Here is a 22,435-nt window from a genome sequence, read left to right as displayed (position 1 = left end):
TTCCATATTGCTTAGAACATGATTTGGAGAGAAACAAAAGAAAAAGTGTAATCAAGAATCATACGTACCCAACTATTCAATTATAGTGTGCATTGAAATTGTGAATATGATAATATATAGGCATAATATGGTCATTTTGGATGTTAAATTCTGCTATCTATATAAACATAAAAAATAATATTATATGGTTATATATTGTTGTGTATTTTTTTTAAAAATATTATATTAATTACAACAATGTATTTTGAAAGTACATTGTTGTTTTAATATGTGTTTGTAAACATATAAAAAAGTCAAAACTACATAGTAAGTTTTTTTAGGTATATAAGTCAAAACTACCAATCTATGAATTTTTTGATAACTTATATGTAAATACAAACTTTTTATTAGATAGAAAATTGGTTTAAAAAATAATTTATATTACTATATATGACTGTCCATTTAAAAAAAATTATTCTACAAAATACAGCAATATACTTTGAAAGTACATTGTTGTTTTAAGTTGTTTTTGTGAACATATATTCTAATAAAAATACTTAGATCTAAATAGTGTCATACTAAACGAGTAATGGTATATACTTCTTGATACATTTTCTGATGAGCATCAACAAAAACTATTTATACTTACTTTATTGTCGGGTTTGCATTATGAGTGTTTTTAAAAGTATATAACATCATTCATATTTTAGACTAATAATTTTATTTTATTTTTATAATTTTGATTTTGATTTCATACAAAATACTTTCTACATTATATATTTTAGACTAAATTACATTCAACATCCTTGAGTTATGTCAAAAGTTACAAATTCTGTCCCTAAAACTATATTTTTCACTTTTATCCTATGATTTTGAATTGTTCATATTTTGCCTAATTTACTTTATCTATATAACTTGGTTAAGTCACATATGTTTAACAATCATTAGTTTTTTCACAAACAGAAACATGACGCAAAGCAACATTACCTCAATAAACCAACTTAATGTTTCAAAAAGTCAATTTACAATGAACGTAAGAATAATCTATCTCATGAAATATCTTGCTTATGGATCTTCAACAAAGACTTACAAAATTGATATGATTCTCATTGATGAACATGTAATAACAATTTTTTTATTTATAAATTTTCTTACAATTTCATTCTAATCACATATAACAATATATAAAATGGTGTTTTTGTGCACTTGAGGAAAGAAGATCGAGGCACAGGTTACTAACAGATAGGTTGAAAGAATTGAAAGATTGCTTCATAAGGATGGTTGTTACTACATCCAAAATTTATAACTTGGTCTTAATCAAAATAAAAACATTTTTGTTGATAATGAAAACAAAATCAATATTTATATCACAACCAAAGTCACACCATGCAATGAGCGGACTGGATCACTTTATGGATTCTCTTTTGCAAACTTCAACACCATTTTGGATGGTGCATTTGTTGAGAACACACATGTTGGTTAGTTTATATGTTACAATCTAACAATTTATAAAACAATATTATGTTATTTACCATCATTCACCATACTAAAGCTTTTATACTAATCTTCTATTTTTTTTTATCTTATATAATAAATGTTATTGGAGATGTTGTGAGATGCTTCTCAATGGAAATCCTTATGAACAAGAAAAATAAACTATCAAAGAGAGTCAATTTGGTATTGGAAGATCTAGAGTATGTTTACTTTTCAAAATTCGGTGTCAAAATTTACTTTATATTGTATATTTATTATCTTTTTGGTTTTTGTAGAGGCAAACAAATAAATGTGACACTCTAGGATGAGTATGCATAATAACAGTTTGCTGACTATTTAGAAAATAACAAACAAACCTGTATAGTAGTTGTTATTCAGTGTGGAAAATTATCTTATTATAGAGGTTTGTTCATTACTCTCATTAACAACTTACACCTTCAAAAATTTCAAAATAGAAACATATATTCTTACATGTCCTTTTATGTTATTTTATATATTTCAGCTAGCTTTTCAGCTAGTGTTACCAAACATTATTTTTTATCAGCTAACTTTTCAGTTATTAACTAGTTTTTTATTTAACAACTAGCTTTTCAGCTATCAACTAGTTTTTCAGCTAACAGCTAGTCCGGCAAACATAGCCTAAATGTCAAGAGACAGCTATAAAAAACGTTTTAATGCATGATGAAAAAACTGGTGGAATAGACCAAAAGTAAGATAAAGAAGTTTTTTATTGTTACACTTCAACTTGCATGACAAAATATATGTTGTTCCAAGGATTTCAATAATTCTTTTATACATATTATTATAATCTTTGGTTAAAATTTTCTAATTTTATATTACTGAATTTGTTTATATCAATGGTTTTCACAATCACCATTAGAGTACGAGACTTTATCAGTGTGGTGTCACATTAATTGATCGTGACGTAAAGAAACTTCTGGAAAAAACCATACAAGAGTTGCTTCAAAATTTTAATGAGGTTATCGATATTAATTTCATTTACATAAAACTAATATCTACTTTTTTCTATTTTTTTATAATCATTTTTTTAATAATTTTGGAGATTTATCTATTTGCTTTGAATGTACTTTTAGATAAAAAAAATTAGCATTCAAAATTAAAATTTCACATTATAAGTTAAAGAACAAAGTTGATGGTTATGCAATCTCAAGGTTCAATACTAATAATACAATCATTGCTAAATTTGAAAAAAAAATAACATCAAATAAGTAACATTTTTTACGAAGACTACTACAAACACTGAAACACTACACTTATTAAATTTCGTTTTTATATTTCAGTTGATCAACTAACATATTTCTATGCACTACAAATGTGTAAGAACGTGAATTCTCAAATAATTTTTCATTTTTCAAATAACATAAAACTCATTCAATATTCTCAAATTCTCAAGTTTAATAAATGTCATCACGATAAAAACATATCCCAAGATAATAAAACAAATCTCCTGCTAGTGTGTACGGATCATGCCGACGCCTTCCCGCGATCATCGCTAGTACCTGAAACACATAACACATAACACTGTAAGCATAATGTGACAACCTGAAATTTTTTGCTTTGAAAGCTCAGTCAGTTAACTCAACTCAGTGACAGACTCACTCCTGCTATCATTTAGCACAATTTGGAGCATGTTTGAGTGTTCTGATCCCAATACACTAAAGGAATGAGTGCTAGGAAGTACCAGCTAGAACCACTGAGCAATAATCAAGCCTAAATCACCAACACCATGAGTTCACGGCCACCACATTGTAGTTTACGGTCGTAAACTCCATGTGGGCCGTAAACTCACCATATATATTCAAGTGTTGGCCATTTCTTTCATTTCTTTCTTTCCTTGGCCGATTTTTCTCCATTCTCTCTCAACTATCATCCAACTTTCACCTTAGATATTTAAAAGTGTAAGTGTTCTATCCCTTGATTAGTTTATACATCTTATTAACTAGCTTTATACATTGATTTCATCCATGAAAATCATGTTTGTTTAGATCTTCAAGAAACACCAAGAACATACACTAGTGTTCTTGGCCAAGATCGACCATTTCAAGCCTCTATATCGTCGTAAGTGCTCTTCCCTACACTTGATATCTAGTTAGGACTCATGCTTAGATACTTGAAAACATCACCAAATTCATCATTTGGAGAGTTTACGGCCCAAGAGTAAACACACTTGGCCATAAACTCCAAGAATGGTCAAGTTTTGGACCTTAAACACATCTATGCCCTTACTTAAACTTAGCACACTTGAAACCTTGAGACTCCTTACCTGTAAGACCCTAAATGTGGCCATTTAGAGAGTTTACGGCCAGGAGTAAACTCCATTGGGCTGTAAACACCTCAACACTCTCCAATGAGTGGGTCTTTCTCATCCTCTAGTAGAGCAAAAGTCCCTCAAGCTTCCCTAACCTTCAAACAAACACTTACACATGTTTGACCATGAGTTTATGGTCGTAATGTAACATCCCAATTATCACGACTAAAATTTTCTTTTTAAAACATTGCTAAAACCATATTTATAAAACCGTATCATAAGTCATAACATAATTTCATAGCATTAATTTGAAATACAAACTTATTATCAGAGTAAAACATCCCAGGCCAGCTGACTATGGTGTGTGCACTGCAATCTTTCCGAGCTCCTCTTTTGAAAACTGAGTGCCTGAAACCAAAAACTGAAACTGTAAGCACGAAGCTTAGTGAGCTCCCCCAAACTACCACATACCATACAATAACATATAAAACACATACTGGGCCTTGCCCACTGCATCGGACCGAGGTCCGGACTAACTGGGGCCTTGCCCCCTGCATCGGACCGAAGTCCGGAAACTGACTGGGACCTTGTCCCCTGCATCGGACCGAAGTCCAGACTAACTGGGGCCTTGCCCCCTACATCGGACCATAGTCCGGAAACTGACTGGGACCTTGTCCCCTGCATCGGACCGAAGTCCGGACTAACTGGGGCCTTGCCCCCTGCATCGGACCGAAGTTCGGAAACTGACTAAACATAGCATAGCATAACATATCAACTAGCATGAACACATATGCTGCATACTGCATTGGGCCGTAGCCCGGAACACATAACACATAACACATAAATCATGTCTGAACCACGAAGGCATCAAATCATACTAACTACTGCATCGGACCTAAGTCCGGAAACTACTGCTAACTGAACGGGCCGGCATTGTGGCCTTAGACCCGTTCCTACTGGAAGGAAACTCACCTGAACTGCTGAATTCTGCTGGTCACCCTCGGATTGCTAACCAACCACCGTCTGAAACGCTGCTCCTCTAACTCTCCGAGCTACCAATAACAAAGCGACACCTAGCCTGACAGTCCTCTAAAAGTCAACTAATTCAACACTGATCAAAGTCAAAGTCCTGGCCAAAGTCAACCTTCCATGTTGACCCTACTCGCCGAGTCAGCCTACTGACTCGCCGAGTTCACTGATATCCGAGTTTTGTCCTGACCAACTCACTGAGTCTCCACCCAACTCACTGATTCGAGTCTCAACTCGAAGGGTTTGGGGTTTCGCAACCTGACTCGCCGAGTCCAAGAACATACTCACCGAGTACAAGGCAATCTTCATCTGACTCGACGAGTTGTTCATCCCACTCGTCGAGTTGCTCCACAACTTCATGCTACTCGCCGAGTCCACTCAAAGGACTCCCCGAGTCCATCCAAAACCCTTACATGCAGAGGCTATTTGAGTCATGCATGGATTCCAAACTGTAGATCTACCCTTCCCAAGCCTATTCCTCATGTAAAGTTGCAAGCTTTACGTGTAAAGAAGGATATCTAGGCAAAATGCACCATGAACTAGGGTTTAAGGCAAAGAGGCTCCATGGTCCACTCAAGGGCTGATACTTTGTGCTTCTTAAGGCCACCATATGCTTAGATCTGAAGTAGAAACTTCAGATCTGGCTTCTAACTTGAAAGAATAACATTATGACTAAAAATGAACTCACAATCCTAGATCTATAGTCCTTTCTTGCTCCTCCAAGCTCTTTCTTCCTCCTTCAAGCTTCAATGCACCTTCCAAGTCAATAAATGGCTTAATCAATGGATGTGACGGCTAGGGCATGATGGTCCTGGGTGAAAGAGGCAGTAAAGGAACCTTAGGGAAGAGAATGAGGCATTTAAATAGGCTCCAAGTCCCGATTTTAGGGTTTTCCTCGTTCAGACTAGACTCGCCAAGTCACCTTGGCCAACTTGCCGAGTCCGTCGCTTACTCCTCGATCCGGATCCCGCTCGGACTCGCCGAGTCTCCCCTTAACATTGGGGTTTTCTTTCTTTTCTTGACTTTCCAAACTTTGGGTGTTACATGTAAACTCCCTTTGGCCGTAAACCCATGGTAGTAAACTCATGTTAGAGTCATTCCACACTCCTTAGTCTAATCACATGTGATTCCAACACTTGGTCTAAGTGTTTCCTAGTCCCAGAAGGTGTTTCCTTTCATATAGTTGCTTCTAAACCCTATATTCATGCCAATATATGTCATTTAGGACTTGTTAAGTCTCGGGACATCATTCGTGGAGCTTCTCATCCTTACAAGTGTATTCGTTTGATTTACCCACATTAGGTGAGTTCATACCCCATAATGAATCTTTTAAATTGTTTTAAATGCTTTTAAGAGAGGGGGGGGGGGGAATACAAGTTAAACACAATTTATAATTGTGTAATTGTTTGTTAAACATCTTTTAAAGGATTACTTATGTCTTTTATAAGTAATCAAAACATTTCAAAAGCTCTTTTAAAGTTATGTTACTTTTTAGTTGAACAAAACTCCATTTTAAAGTACAAGCATAACTTAGTAGTAAAACGAGTCTTTTCAACAACGGTTCAATTTAAACACTAGTAAACTATAATGGGTATAGTTTAGAGAGTCATTTCATACTAGATACAATACACGATAACATAAGAGAACACACAATAAAGAGAAACAGGGAGGAAGATACAATACACAATAATAGAAAGAACATACTATAACAGAAGAAACATAATAAGGTGCTATAGCATGGGACAACTACATGATCTAATTATACCAATGAATCACTAACGCATTGTTCTAAACAAAAGATGATAGTTATATTGGGTATACATGATCACATAACTTTAATGTGGATATTACGACCTAGCAATTCGTTGCGGAAGCCACTATTGATTCCCAGGATCTCTTGTAGGGAGAACGTTTAGTATGGGAATTACTTATCACATTATGACCTTAATAAAACAAATATGTTTTAAGGTAATTAGTACGATCAGTATGTCAACTTATAAGACTACCGAGTACTTATATTTTCCCATTACTTTCATAAAGTGACAGTTCCACTTGAAAGTTAATGCAAACTATTTTCGAGTCAAGATAGTTATACACTAGGGAAAAACTTACATCTTTTCAAACGACAAACGGAACTGCCTAGTCTAGTACATTCAGTAGAAAGGGACTATAATGCTAACCTTATGATTCCTTAATGTGTACATCAAGAGATATATTAATAATATCTTATAGATAATAGGATGTGTGCTTTCTGCTTTATTTCCTGTTCCTTGTTTGGTTGTGGGCTTAGAGCGGATTCACCCAACCTATTACCCATTCAATATTAGTTATATATATGTTCCGTATACATTAAGGAATCATAAGGGGTACGAGGTATGGGTCAGGTCATAGGACACTAATTCAATGCACAGTTTTCTAGTACAAAATATACTTTTCAAATCAGAACTATGGATATGCACAACTAGAAACTTACTAGTAAAGGGTTTAATCCATTTTATTAAACCATCATTTTAAAGGACCTTAAGTAGTTAACTCTACAATACCTTACTTTATACATCCAAGGTTATATATAATTAATATCCAATAGGTAGTTGGATGTGTGCCTTCCGCCTCATTCCCCGTTCCATGTTTGGTTGTGGGCTTAGGGCAGATTTACACAATTAACTATCTGTTCGATATTAGATTATATATAACTAGTATAAACTAAGTGATTATAGAAGGAACCATTGAGGTTACTACTTTATTATAAGAAATAAGGGTTTTCTTAAAGAATCTTTTCATAAATTATAAAGGAACTATTACAGTTAACTCTGTGAGTACCAAGGGAATACACCAATATTATATACAACAAGGACCTAACAACCAATGAGATGTGTGTCATCCGCCTCATTCCCTGTTCCTTGTTTGGTTGTGGGCTTAGGGCATATACACACAATTGATTACTTGTTTACTCTGAGTTTTATATAACTTGTATCCATTTAGTACTCATAGAAAGGATTGTAGAGCCATTTTTACTTATCTTTCATCAAAGTAGGAAATATGGGATTTTCTGGAGGAACAAGCGAACTTTTCTAAACATAACTTACAACTTACTACATTTTTCAATTACATTTTACAACAACTTTCTACAAACTACTAGAAAAACAGCCTTTAATGACGCGCAAACAATGACACTCGCTGATAGAGGACGCGCATTGGTGTGTGCCCTAAAAAATAATGTCAATTTTGAAAAATTTGAAGGATAGTGGACACGCATTTGTGCGTGCCCTAAAATTAGTGTAAGAAAATAAAAAAAAAATAAAAAGAAATGCGGAGGGCGCCTTTCATAAAGTGTGCGTCCTCTAAATGTGTCGCTTTATATTTTTTTTGCCTAAACGCGCCTTTTTAAAGGGGGAAAACGAAATTGTCTGAAATTCTAAAATTTTGAAGAACCCCGCTTCTACCCTCTCTCCTCAGTATCTCCCTTTTCATTCACTCCTTCCTTCTCTCTGTAAACCCTAAGCCATCGTCACTGCCACTACCACCGCCATTGAGCCTTAAAAACTCAATCCACACTAGAATCCTACAATAGAACCCTAATAATCCTTTTGAATCAGCACATCCTTTTGAATCGGCTCGTCTTCCTTTACCTATGTACTCTCACACACACACTCTCTCTCTCTAAGCCCTAAGCTGCCACCACCAACATCGAACCCGATAAGCTTTAAGAGTTTGGAGTGCATCTAGAAACCTAAGCACACAATTCTGCCATCTCAAGATACCGGTTCAAGATCGGAATGCCAATCCCTGTATCCCCACTCAGATCCCACGCACCGCTGCCCCTAACCATCTCCTTCAAAACGAAAGAAACGCTCGATGATTCTTCCTCTACCAATGGTCCCACCTCCGAATCACTCGATATTGTTAAAGATGATAACTTATTGAACTAAACTTGATCGAATTTGCTTTGAAGAAGAGAAGACCGACTTCTTCGTCTTCCTTACAACTTACGAATGGCGACCAACTCCACCAGCTCCAATTGTCTACCTCTTCTACTTCAACACCCTTCTATCTGTTTCCGGAAAACATGGGGATTCATCTGAATTTCAACACAGATAGCTGAAGAAACCGCGGACATAGCTCTTGACTACAATCCTAGCAACAACAAAGGATGAAACTGGGAAAGCAACAAGAACATCAGCGTTCAACAACATCAATAAGAAGTAAGGCGGCCCATTTTGTGTCTGATCTTACCACCGTTCTTCTTAATCCAATATCTGATAAACCCTCATCGAATTCCTCTCCTCATTCTGTAAGTTGTTTTGCCCTCTCCCAAATTCTTCTTTGGATCCTTTGAAGTAATTTAATTTTTTTTTCAATAATAAAATAGTTCGATCAAGTTTAGTTCAATTCCTGATCATCGATTTGAAATTCTATTTCTGATATGACCTTTTGTGCAATTCTTTGACCTTTTAATCTTAGGGTTTATCTTCATGAAATCTAATCTCTATAAACGAACTAATACACTTTAGGATTAGGGTTTAGTAATGGGATTCCTTCGTTTTTGTTAGGGCGATGTGAGTAATGAACCAAGGAGAAACACACAACAATGTAATCAAGAAGAAGATGTTCCAGTCTTGGTTGATGGGCTAGATACTTCCTCCTTCACCGCATTTCTCTACTCATTCTTATCACCAGGAAGATCAGAAAACGAGTCTGAATATTCAGAATGGAACGACAACCAAGTGGTAACTAGCTACATAAATGACACATCATCCCCAAACGTTTCAAAAGAAAACAATGGAAAGAAAGGTCTATTCTCTAAGGGCAAACAGTCACTCGGCAAGGCTCTTTCACAAGCTGCTAGGTTTAGTGGGTATCGATCTCATGCATCTGGGAAAGTAAACACTGAATCAAAGATTGATGACGTGAAAGAAACAAGCTCTCAATTTGACACTAATGATGGGGTTCATGTACAAAATGTGATTGCACCTTTTCCTTCTGATAAACTTCCAAAAATGTCAGAACCTTCACAACTTATGACAGAAGATACACGTTATGATCTTTATGTTGCACTCCCTGTTCTTAGTCAAGGAAAGAAATGGGTCTTATTATACAGGTAAAACTTCATCTTCTTCATATTTTCAGTTTCACATTATTCTTGAATCTTGATATATCATTATCTTTTTTATATGTTAGTACATGGAGGCATGGCATATCTCTTTCAACCTTATATAGAAGAAGCAATCTTTGCCCTGGGTTAAGTCTGCTGGTAATGTCTTGTCCTCAATAACTATGCAAAATGTCAACTTTGCCCTTTAACTGAAACTTGATTCAACATTTTCAGGTTGTTGGAGATCGTAAAGGTGCAGTGTTTGGTGGTTTAGTTGAGGTACCTTTGAAACCATCAACAAAGAAAAGATACCAGGTTTGTTTAATTATGATGGTTTTTTAATTATATATGTTGACAAAAGACCTTTCTACCCTTCCTCAAACTGACAGTGACATGACTTCATTTGACAGGTTTGTGTGTTTATTTTGGCTACTTTTTGTCTTTGCTTCGGTTTTAGAGAACCCTTTATCGTTTTGGATACAAATAACATATTTATTTTGGCTAGTTTTAGATCTGGGAAGGGTTTGGATGATTATGTTTTTTTGATTCAGTCCACAATAAAGTCAAGGTATTATCTTTTAAAAATATTTCTTATGATTTCAGTTTCATAATTTAATCTGCATATAAAGGACCTATATTTGTATCTTCTCAAGTCTAATTTCCATATTGAAAGCTTATTCTGTATGATCATATTTGATTTTTTATTTAACCAGGGAATGCCTCACAAAGTATCATATGGAGTTGATTTTGATGGAGAGTATGATGCTTAAGATGATTATCGTGATGATTATGATTATAATCATGGCAATGGAATAAATGAACATGAAACTGGTAATTAATCTAACTTGCAATCTTCTCTTGAGCTTATTAATAGCTATGTGATTGTACTCTACTTTTCACCCCTTTATATGTAATGTGGTTAAGTGTATAACTTGTTCACTAACTGTTTAAGTAACCCTGTTTAATCATACTTCAGAATATTGTGATAAGTGATAACTACAAGTAAACCTGAGATGTGGATTGATTCTGCCTAAAATGCCTGATATAAAATGCCTAAAATGCCCCTAATACCCTGTTTAATCATACTTGGGAAATCATTAAGTAAAGAGAATCAGGGGCATTTGGGAAATCATCAAAGTATCTTACTTTACTTCCTTTTTTTTCTACATTATAATAGTGATAACTACAATTAAACAAAGTAGCATCCACTTTTCAGGTTTATACTGCCCCTGATTCTGCCTGGTATAAAATGCCTAAGTCTACAAGGTGAGCTTTGTGGTTGGACATGCTTTTACATTGGTGTGGCTGCTGTTGCTTTTGGATGCTCTTATTATCACCTCAAACCAAATGATGGTCACCTTGTTTGGGATCGTTTGCCTGTAAGGGGACAAAGATGCTGCTCGACAACTTCTTACAAAATACTATGTCATGACACAGCCTTTAAAACTTGCTTTGAAAAAACTAGAAATGGTTTCGGTAAATTACTTAACATGTATTTACTTCTATTTAGTAGTATATAACTTTAATTATCCCTTATATTTACTCCTTATTTTATTTTGATTTGTATTTTGCAGGTTCCAGTGGATATAACACCACCACTACCTTTTGGCAGAAATTCTGTTGCCCTAAGTGTCAAGTGGAACTCACTCTAACATCTTTAGCCAATCAGGTTTGTTTTTCCTACATATATAGTATATAATACATGGAAATCAAAGAAATAAAGTGAGTAAATTGTTGGTGGAATGGAATTAGGTAAAAAGAAGAATTGAATTCTTCATATCCACATACTACAAAGGCATTATGATGGTATGCAAACAATGCTATTATGATTTTTATTTTTTAATTTTTTTTACTGAAATTGGATGTAAAATTTCAGTGTGATGATGAAACATGCGACTATACAACATGGAGTTTAAACTTGCGTGTTGTTGGTGAATCTGAGAGAGGAACAGTATGCCCAAATTACCTTCACTGTAATGGTCGTCTTGTGAGACGGGTTGGTTTTCATCTCAAAGTCAAAAACACTATTTTTGTCATTACCCTTGATCAAAAACTGGAAATTTAATTTTTGACTAGTATACGGAGGCTGATGTGTACAAGCAACTCTCTACTTATGTTATCTCCTGGATGCTGATCGCTGCATTGACAAGGTTATTTTTGTCATTAGTTAAAATTTTCAGATATTAATATGAAGTGTTTTATAATTGGTTAATGTATAAAATGAGTTTGGTTTCAGGTTGATGCTAAGTTGAAGGCTGCAGTTGAGAAAGAGGTTGGTAGGATAAGAGGTTTGGTTGGATTAGCTTTTTCCACAGCACAGAAGGTTAGGGACAGGTCTATATTTTTTTTTCTTGATTAAGTCTTGTTTTTGTTAAGTAAACAAGAAACATAAACTAAAAGGTCTATATTTTGTTTATTGATTGGTTTGATGCAACAACTTCTTTAGCTGGTTCAGTGGGACCCAATGTGAAGATGACATGGATTAAATTCAAGATGGAGTACGTTCAGATTATATATTCTTTTAATTAATCATAAAAAAATAATCATCTTTTTATTGTTTGCTTGAATAAAACATTTCTTAAAACATTTTCTTTTTCTTTTTTTGAAATCCACCTTCCTTCATTATTGTGTTACTGATTTTGTTTTTGAAAATTCTTTTTTTAAAGGATGCTGATGAAGAGGACTTTGGTGATGAGGATGATGAAGAGGTAAACAAGTATAACAACCATTTTATATATCGATCTCTGCTAAAAGGATATCTATTGCTTGATGATCTTTCTGCAAATTGAAGTACAAAATATATTAGGCATATGATCTAATATATTTTGTACTTCAGTTTGTAGAAAGATCATCAAGCAATAGATATCCTTTTAGCAGAGATCGATATATATATATATATATATATATATATATATATATATATGCGCTTTTTGCTTTCAAACATTGTTGGGGAAGAAGGTTGAAACTTGCTCTTTGTGAAGGTAATTTTTTTTTCTTAATGTATTATCCTCTATATTCTTGATATTTTCCCACTTTTAAAATCTTTTATCAAATTCTCACTTTTGGATACAAAGCTTGATGAGAGAATGTGTGACCTAAATCTTTTATCAAATTCTCACTTTTGGAGGTGGCCATAAGAAAAGGTAAGCAAAGGGTAATTTGGTATTTGTTGTTGTTATTGTGTATTACAATACTTCCATGTATATATGTATAAAGTTTGTTCTTATTCGGATTTGCCTTTTACCATTGATTTCCTTATTGAGGCGTTGTACTTTGAAAATGTTAATTCTTACCTTTTATCCATGTAGGATCCACCAGGAACAGGAAAAACACAAACAATTTTTGGGCTTCTTAGTGCCATATTACATACCAACTGAGTATCTAAGTCTCTTAACTTTGTAAGACATTGATTACTTAAGGGTATTTTTAGTAACATTGTAAGAGATTGATTACTTGAGGGTACTTATGGTATATAATGTTATATTCTTTTGTTAACATGGTCCTTAGTGCAATGAATTATCTTTATTGTTTATGGTATTTTATTTTGTATTATGAGACTTTTAATGTGTTATTTAATTTGAAAATTAGTAAATCTATCAAAAAAGTATTTTATTTCTATTATGATAAATTAAATACAAATTTAATTTAAAAATTAATAAATATATAATTTTTTTTAAACATTTAAATTTACGATACGCAAAAATGTGTGTCATCTTCATTTATGACATGGCCTTTCTTGACAGGGGCTTTCTTGATACGCATTGCGTGTCATTAACACGCGCGTCGTAAGGTTACGACACGCGAATGCGTGTCGTCTTCCTTTATGACAGGGCCTTCCTTGATACGCATTGCGTGTCGTAAACGCGCGTCGTAAATGCGCCTCGTCTATAGACGACGCGCAAAAGCGCGTCGTCTCTCTTTATGACAGGGCCTTCCTTGACGCGCATTTGCGCGTCGTCTGAGCCTTTTACGACGTGCAATGAGCGTCGTAAAAGGCTGTTTTTCTAGTAGTGTTACTTACATCATTAAAATCTTATGAACTCACCAGCTTAATTGCTGATAAACTCTTTCAAATAACTTGTATTCTCAGAAAATAGTAGATTGGTACTCACGCTGAGAATTCAGAAGACGGAGCAGTATAGCTCCAAGCCTTGTTTTGTTATTTGATTATGTATTCTAAGTTTTGTGAACACACACATTGTAAACACTTTCTTCTAATGAAATGGTTGTTCGTTACTTTGATTACTATGATGCATGTCTTGTGATACTAAACATAACGTCCTCCACCCCCGAAAGTTTCCGCCGTTCTGGTTTTGGGGTGTAACAAATAAAAGCTTAGTGAGTTCCCCAAAATACCACATACAACACATACACCACTCGAGGCCATAACTCTATGGGATCTTCCGATCCATGCATCTCAGGGGACTTCTGTCCCAACTCTAGTAGACCTTCCGACCCTACCCATATGACCTTCCAGTCTTCATCATCTTGACCTTCCGGTCCATACACTGTTGACCTTCCGTTCCATATCATGGTACCCATAACATATCATAACACATATATATCACATAGCAACACATATCACATACTTCGCATAGCATATAAGACCTTCCGGTCACACATAGTTACCACTCTAGGTAAAGTATAGTGAGAAGACTCACCTCGTATACTGTCTAGTAACTCACGTGCTCGGTATCCCTGAACCTCGTAACAATGACCTAGCCCCGCCTAAACACATAAGCAATCATATCAAATCAATAATGGCTCTTCGGGCTAGACTAGTTTGTTCCAATGTTCTCTCAGAAGGCTAAAAGACCATTTACCCTTCTAATGGTCCAAAAGTCCAAGTGTTGACCCAACCCTAAAAGTCAACGAAAGTCAACGGTCAAACTTTGACCAGACTCGTCGAGTGCACATAGGTGACTTGGCGAGTCCAAGCGTGTCCTCTTAATCTTTCTAAACCTCACTCGACTCGTCGAGTCCTCTTATGGACTCGACGAGTTTCTTCCATGACAATCACCCAATCGACCTTCTGAGGTCAGATCTGCTTCTCTAACCTATAGATCTGACTTCCCCATGTCCAATAATCATGTAAAGGTCAAATCTTGACACTCATGCAACGCATCCAAGGCTTCTTCTGGTGAAATGGCTTCTACAATGGCATCCTAGGTTCATTTCCTCCATGGAACCACATAAAGCAGGATGAATAATGCTCTCTGGACCTCTAAAGGTCCAGATCCAGAGTCTAACACTCAAAGGGACAACATATGCAACGATTCAAGCCAATAAAGGGGTAGAGAAAACCCTAAATTCAAGGATCTTGCACAAAACAGAAGAAGAGATCGATTTACTACATCAACAATGGCATCCTAGGTTCATTTCCTCCACAGAACCAATGGTAGGTACGTGTGCCAACTTCCTCCGAAGTCTAACACACATGCTCGAAACATGTCCTCAAGCGTCTGAATCATCCGCTCACTCTGTCCATACGTCTGTGGGTGGTATGCGGTACTGAAATGCAATCTCGTACCCAAATCCTCATGGAACTTCTTCCAGAACCTGGAAGTGAAACGTACATCTCGATATGACACAATCGAGATCGGTACACCATGCCGCGATACCACCTCTCTCATATACATCTCTACCAGCCCCTCTGTAGAAGATTTCTCACTAATAGCAAGGAAGTGAGCGCTCTTCGTCAGCCGGTCAATAATAACCCAAATTGCATCAACACCCCTCACAGTCCTTGGTAATTTGGTGATGAAATCCATAGAAATCTGTTCCCACTTACATTGGGGAACCTCAAGTGGCTGCAACTTGCCATGCGGACGCTGGTGCTCGGCCTTAACCATGCGACAGGTCAAGCACCTCTCAACAAACCACGCAACATCCCTCTTCATACATGGCCACCAATAGTCTCTTTTTAGGTCCAAATACATCTTAGTGGCCCCAGGATGGATCGAGAACCTTGACCTATGCGCCTCCTCCGTCAGGATGGTACGTGCCCTCTTGAAAACGGCACCCAAATCCGACCCTGAAAAGTCATAAGCCCTCGGATATCGGTAACAAACTCCGATACCTGCCCAATCACTCGCTCTCTCTTGCGGTTTTTTGGTCTTACGGCCTCTACCTGGGCCTCTCGAATGGTATCCAACACCGGAGTCATCACCATCATCCTCATACAAATATCTCGTATCGGGGCACTCTCCGCCCTACGACTCAAGGCATCGGCTACAACGTTAGCCTTGCCCGGGTGGTACAGAATCTCGCAGTCATAATCCTTTACCACATCCAACCATCTTCTCTGGCGCATATTCAGGTTGGGCCGATCCATCAAGTACTTCAAACTCTTGTGGTCCGTGTATATGATACACCAAACCCCATACAAATAATAATGCCATATCTTGAGGGCGAACACAACGGCCCCCAACTCCAAATCGTGGGTGGGATATCTCACCACGTGAGGCTTCAACTGCCTCGATGCGTACTCTATCACGTGCCCTCTCTGCATAACCACTGCGCCTAACCCCAATGTCGATGCATCACAATACACCACAAAATCCTCCATCCCTTTCGGGAGAGCTAATATCGGGACTTTGCATAATCTCTGACGAAGCGTCTCGAATGAGGCCTGCTGCTCTGGACCCCAACTAAAAGTCATGCCCTTCCAGGTAATCTAGTGAGAGGAACAACAATCTTGGAGAAATCCCTGATAAATCTCCGATAGTAGCCGACCAACCCCAGAAAACTCCTGATCTCGGTGGGGGATTTCGGCACCTCCCACTTCATAAGCACCTCAATCTTGGCCGGATTGACCAATATCCCGTTCTGGTTAACGAGGTGTCCCAAGAACTGGACCTCTCGTAACCAGAAATCACACTTGGAGAATTTGGCGAAAAGCCTCTCCAACCTCAATACCCTGAGAACCTCTCTCATATGCTCCTCATGCTGCTCTCTAGATCGCAAATATACCAAAATATCGTCAATGAACACGATCACCGACCGATCCAACATCGGCCTGCACACCCTGTTCATAAGATCCATGAACGCTGCCAGTGCATTGGTGAGCCCAAAAGGCATCACCACGAACTCGTAATGCGTATAACGAGTCCTGAATTCCGTCTTCTGGATATCCTCATCCCGCACTCTCATCTGATGATATCCAGACCTCAAATCTATCTTGGAGAATTGATCGAACAGATCATCGATCCCCGGTAGTGGATAACGGTTATTGACCGTCAACTTGTTCAACTCCCGGTAATCAATGCACATTCGGTGTGAACCATCCTTTTTCTTGACAAAAAGGATCGACGCTCCCAATGACGAGCTACTTGGCCTGATAAATCCTTTCCCCAACAGCTCCTGAAGCTGTGAGGATAACTCCTGCATCTCTGGTGGCGCAAGGCGATAAGGCGCTGCCCCCGAAACCAAATCGATGCGGAACTCCACCTGCCTCTCATGAGGCACACCCGACAACTCCTCGGGAAAAACATTCGGGAACTCACGCACTATCGGAACATCATCAATCGAACTCGGTCTCTCCGCGACCACTTGTGTATCCATCACATAAGCTAAAAACCCATTGCAGCCATACTGTAGACTCTGTCTCACTCTAGCAGCCGAACAGAATGTTGACCCACATCGGGTACCCTCACCATATACAGTCAACACTCCCCCAATAAGGTCTCGTATCGTCACTATCTACCAATCGCAGTCTATAACAGCCCCAAGTCGGCTCAACCAATCCATGCCCACTATAATGCAAACGTCCCTCATCGCAATCGGGACCAAATCTATCGGAAACTCAACGTCGAAGATCTCAAGTATACATCCTAAAATCACATCAGTAGCATAAACTGCTCGCTCGTCAGCTATGGAAACTCGTAGAGGTCGATTCAACGCCTCTCGTCGAATATTGATGTGCTGACTAAATGCTAATGACACAAATGATCGACTTGCACCCGACTCAAATAAAACCAAAGCAGGTACATAATTCACAAGAAAAGTACCTATGCATATCATAGAATAAGCACAATATCTCAACTCATCATAAATAAATGAAAGAATACATACCATCCACGACGTCGGGCGCTGCACAGACCTCTTCCGCTGTCAACTGGAAGTCTCTCCCGCGATCCTTTGGTGCCTCGGCCTTCACTAGCCGACTCTCAATAGCTCGTGCAGTAGCAGGGGCATATCCATGCGCTGATCCCTGTAACAGCTGCGGACACTCGGCCTTCTGATGGCCCGTCTGGTTGCAATGAAAGCAAACCATAAATCCCTTGGGTTAGTCCTTGGCTATATGCCCCTCCTTGCCACATTTGTAGCAAGCACCCGACCGAAAAACTCCATCATGTCCCTTGCCGTACTTCCCACAGGTGTGGCCCTTCTTGCCTCCAAATCTCGAATCGGCGGGCTTAGCCCGCTTGGCTGCCGGTTGAGACTGTATCGGCCGCCTATCCTTCCCCTGAGACTTGGCCTCCTCCTTAGCCTGAGTTTCCAACTCAATCTCCCTCTTTCGGTCATTTTCCTGGACCTCGGAAAATGTTCGGTAAGTCGAGTTCGCCACGAACTCTTGGATGTCTCTCCTCAGAATGCTCAAATACCGACTCATGCATGTCTGCTCAGACGACACGTGCTCAGGGCAAAACAACTCCCTATCATGGAACATCCGTGTAATCACAGTTACTGACTCCATCCCCTGCTTAAGGGACAAAAACTCTTGTGCCAACCGTTCCCTCTCTACTGGGGGAACGTACTCATCTCTAAACATGGTGGTGAACCTCTCCCAGGTCACCTCCGAAATCTCTACAAGAGTGAAGTTCGCCGTCACAAACTTCCACCAGTACTTTGCTCCCAAGCGAAGCTGGTTCAGTGCAAACCGAACCCTCGATATCAGAAATCCATCTCATCACAGCAATAGAATCTTGCATCCCATCAAACTCTGGGGGCTTTGTGTTGTTGAACTCCCGAAACAGCATCGAGTCACCCCCCCTAAGGTCTAGTAACAATCACAGTTGCAGTAGCTGCAACAGCCGCAGCCTCAGTAATTGATGTGTATCTCTCGTGAAACGTCTCAATCAAAGTGGTCTTGATAGACCTAAACATCTCCGGTATCTCTGCGCGGATAGCCGCATCCACCTCCTCGTGGATCATCTAACGAAGCTCCTCATCACTCACGTCGTTGGTCTCTGGTCTGTGGCGTGTCGCAACCATGATGTCTCTGAAATACAACATAAAAATATTAGAGACTTGCTCGAGTGTACTCACACTCGACAACTCAACCCTACTTGTTCCTTAGTACCCCAAGGATTCTTACTTGTACTGCGTACTAATCCGGTGCTTCTAGTAATACGGGCCCTATACTACCTTCCGCACCGCATCAACATTCATTCCAAGTCCTCCTCCTAGGATCCCAGATCACAAGTACTCTACTTCTCGCTAAGCATCGGCTACCCTTCGGTAGGCCCCTCATAAGCTCCTCACTGCTACCTATTCAGTCTCAAGCATCTCATAGCAGCAATAATCTCCTAGGCTAAGGCATCACAGATCAGGCCACTCTAGTCCTAATATGAATACCTAGCCTACTCTAGCATACATAACATATCATAACATATCTCATAACACATAACATAAAGGTATTTTGGGAAATCACTGTTCGGGCGTGACTGATCGTACACACTGATTCTTTCCGCTTTCTCAAATTCTTTTACTTTTTAGAAAAATTGTTGCTTGTATGATTTTTTTGTTCAAATCCTCAGTTTGAGTTCATATACGCCCGAAGGTGCATCCGAATCCCTCAAACCAAGGCTCTGATACCAACATGTAACAACGTGAATTTTCAAACAAAAATTCATTATTTTAAATAACATAAAACTCATTCAATATTCTCAAATTCTCAAGTTTAACAAATGTTATCACGATAAAAACATATCCCAAGATCATAAAACAAATCTCCTGCCAGTGTGTACGGATCATGCCGACACCTTCCTGCGATCATCGCTAGTACCTGAAACACATAACACATAACACTGTAAGCATAAATGCTTAGTGAGTTCCCCAAAATACCACATATAACACATATGCCACTCAAGGCCATAACTCTATGGGATCTTGCAATCCATGCATATCAGGGGACTTCCGTCCCAACTCTAGTAGACCTTCCGACCGTACCCGTATGACCTTCCGGTCTTCATCATCTTGACCTTTCGGTCCATACACTGTTGACCTTCCGTTCCATATCATGGTACTCATAACATATCATAACACATACATATCACATAGCAACACATATCACATACTTCGCATAGCATATAAGACCTTCCGGTCACACATAGTTACCACTCTAGGTAAAGTATAGTGAGAAGACTCACCTCGTATATTGTCTAGTAACTCACGCGCTCGGTATCCCTGAACCTCGTAACAATGACCTAGCCCCGCCTAAACACATAAAAAATCATATTAAATCAATAATGGCTCTCCGGGCTAGACTAGTTCGTTCCAATGTTCTCTCAGAAGGCTAAAAGACCATTTACCCTTCTAATGGTCCAAAAGTCCAAGTGTTGACCCAACCCTAAAAGTTAACGAAAGTCAACGGTCAAACTTTGACCAGACTCGTCGAGTGCACATAGGTGACTCGGCGAGTCCAAGCGTGTCCTTTGAATCTTTCTAAACCTCACTCGACTCGTCGAGTGAACCTTCCAATCGACGGGCTACAACCGGTCACGAGTCGCGGGGCAAACCCGACTCAACTCGTCGAGTCCCCTTATGGACTCGGCGAGTTTCTTCCATGACAATCACCCAATCGACCTTCTGAGGTCAGATCTGTTTATCTAACCTATAGATCTGACTTCCCCATGTCCAATAATCACGTAAAGGTCAAATCTTGACACTCATGCAACGCATCCAAGGCTTCTTTTGGTGAAATGGCTTCTAAAATGGCATCCTAGGTTCATTTCCTCCATGGAACCACATAAAGCAAGATGGATAATGCTCCCTGGACCTCTAAAGGTCCCGATCCAGAGTCTAACACTCAAAGGGACAACATATGCATCAATTCAAGCCAATAAAGGGGTAGAGAAAACCCTAAATTCAAGGATCTTGCACAAAACAGAAGAAGAGATCGATTTACTACTTCAACAATGAAGACCCAAGCTTGAAAACCACAGAATCACAATTCCTTTGACCTTCTCTTGCTGGAAACACCTTCTTCTTTGCAAAGCCACAACAAAAAGAGGTCAAAATAGCTCTCTCTCTCACAACTCGCTCAAGCTCTCTAGGGTTTCTCTCTCTGGACTGGTAGCCGCAAATGAGGGCTATAAGATCCCTTAAATATGGCATAGGCCCGGAGATTTAGGGTTTCTGACCTCAACGCAGGCTCGTCAAGTCCACCCATCGACTCGTCGAGTCCGTTCATTAATCCATTCAGTAATCGCGATCTTACTCGGTGAGTCTAAGCGTCAACTCGCCGAGTCCCTCCTCATAACTCAAAATAAACAATTAATATATGATACCTGGAAATCCGGATTTTACAAAATGTAGGCGTCATAATCCGATTCATTTAACGTTTTATCGACATAATTTGGATCTCGAGACACATTAAATTCCAAGGTTTTATATATAATATAACTAAATCTAATATTTTAAATACTTTAAAGTATTTTTAACTTTTAGATTGACATATGAATTTATTTTCAACATTTAGGGCGTTGTTTCATTTACTGGTGATAACGTCACACCTGATTCAAATCTTGATAAAAGTACTACAGCAAGTCCACTAACTAAGCGGACATCCTTAAAAAAAACGTATGTACATGAAGAATTAAAACGCAACCTGGATGATGATTACGATGTTGATAATCCGACAACAATGTCCTCAACCAAACGACCATCAACATTAATGACACATCATACTTCTGGAGAAGGTAAACCAAAACTGTTAATTCCAAAGCAAGAAAAATAATATATGATTGGGTAATTTTAGTACCATCGATTTCATATCATGTTTACATACTATTTTTTGGGTTTGGTTTTAGATGACTATGTTTCATACTATTCTTTTCTGTGTTAGAATTTTGATCATTTGAATACATTTTGAGTTTTATGAAATATTGAATTATTCATCTACTAGGTTAAAATCCGTGGAACCCACGGGTGTTAATTTTAAATAGAATTAAAAAATTGACTATGTAATAAAATAATATTTCATTAATCTGATCTTACCACTCTATAATCTTGTATTCTATAAATTTTCAATTTCTTATAGAAAACACATAAAGGAAACTTTTTCATTTCTTCTTACCATAACAACAACTTTCATGAAACAAACAAAATGTTTAAATGAACAAATAGAACATGAATTAAAGAAAATGTGAATTCCAGATGAACAAATACAATCAAACACATTCAAAGACAACATTAATGTTGAACACGACTCTTTGTATGGGAAACAACAAGACTTTTATTAAGACACTTAAGAAGACCTTACACTTTGTGAGACTACTACACACTTTTCTTACTTGGAGGCTTTTTTTGGATAGTTTGGATGTTGGATTATTTAGAGCAAATGAGCT

This window comes from Lactuca saligna, chromosome 5 (genome assembly GCF_052625555.1).
Source record: "Lactuca saligna cultivar CGN05327 chromosome 5, ASM5262555v1, whole genome shotgun sequence".
In the NCBI taxonomy this organism is placed as follows: domain Eukaryota; kingdom Viridiplantae; phylum Streptophyta; class Magnoliopsida; order Asterales; family Asteraceae; genus Lactuca; species Lactuca saligna.
This window is presented reverse-complemented; position numbering follows the sequence as displayed.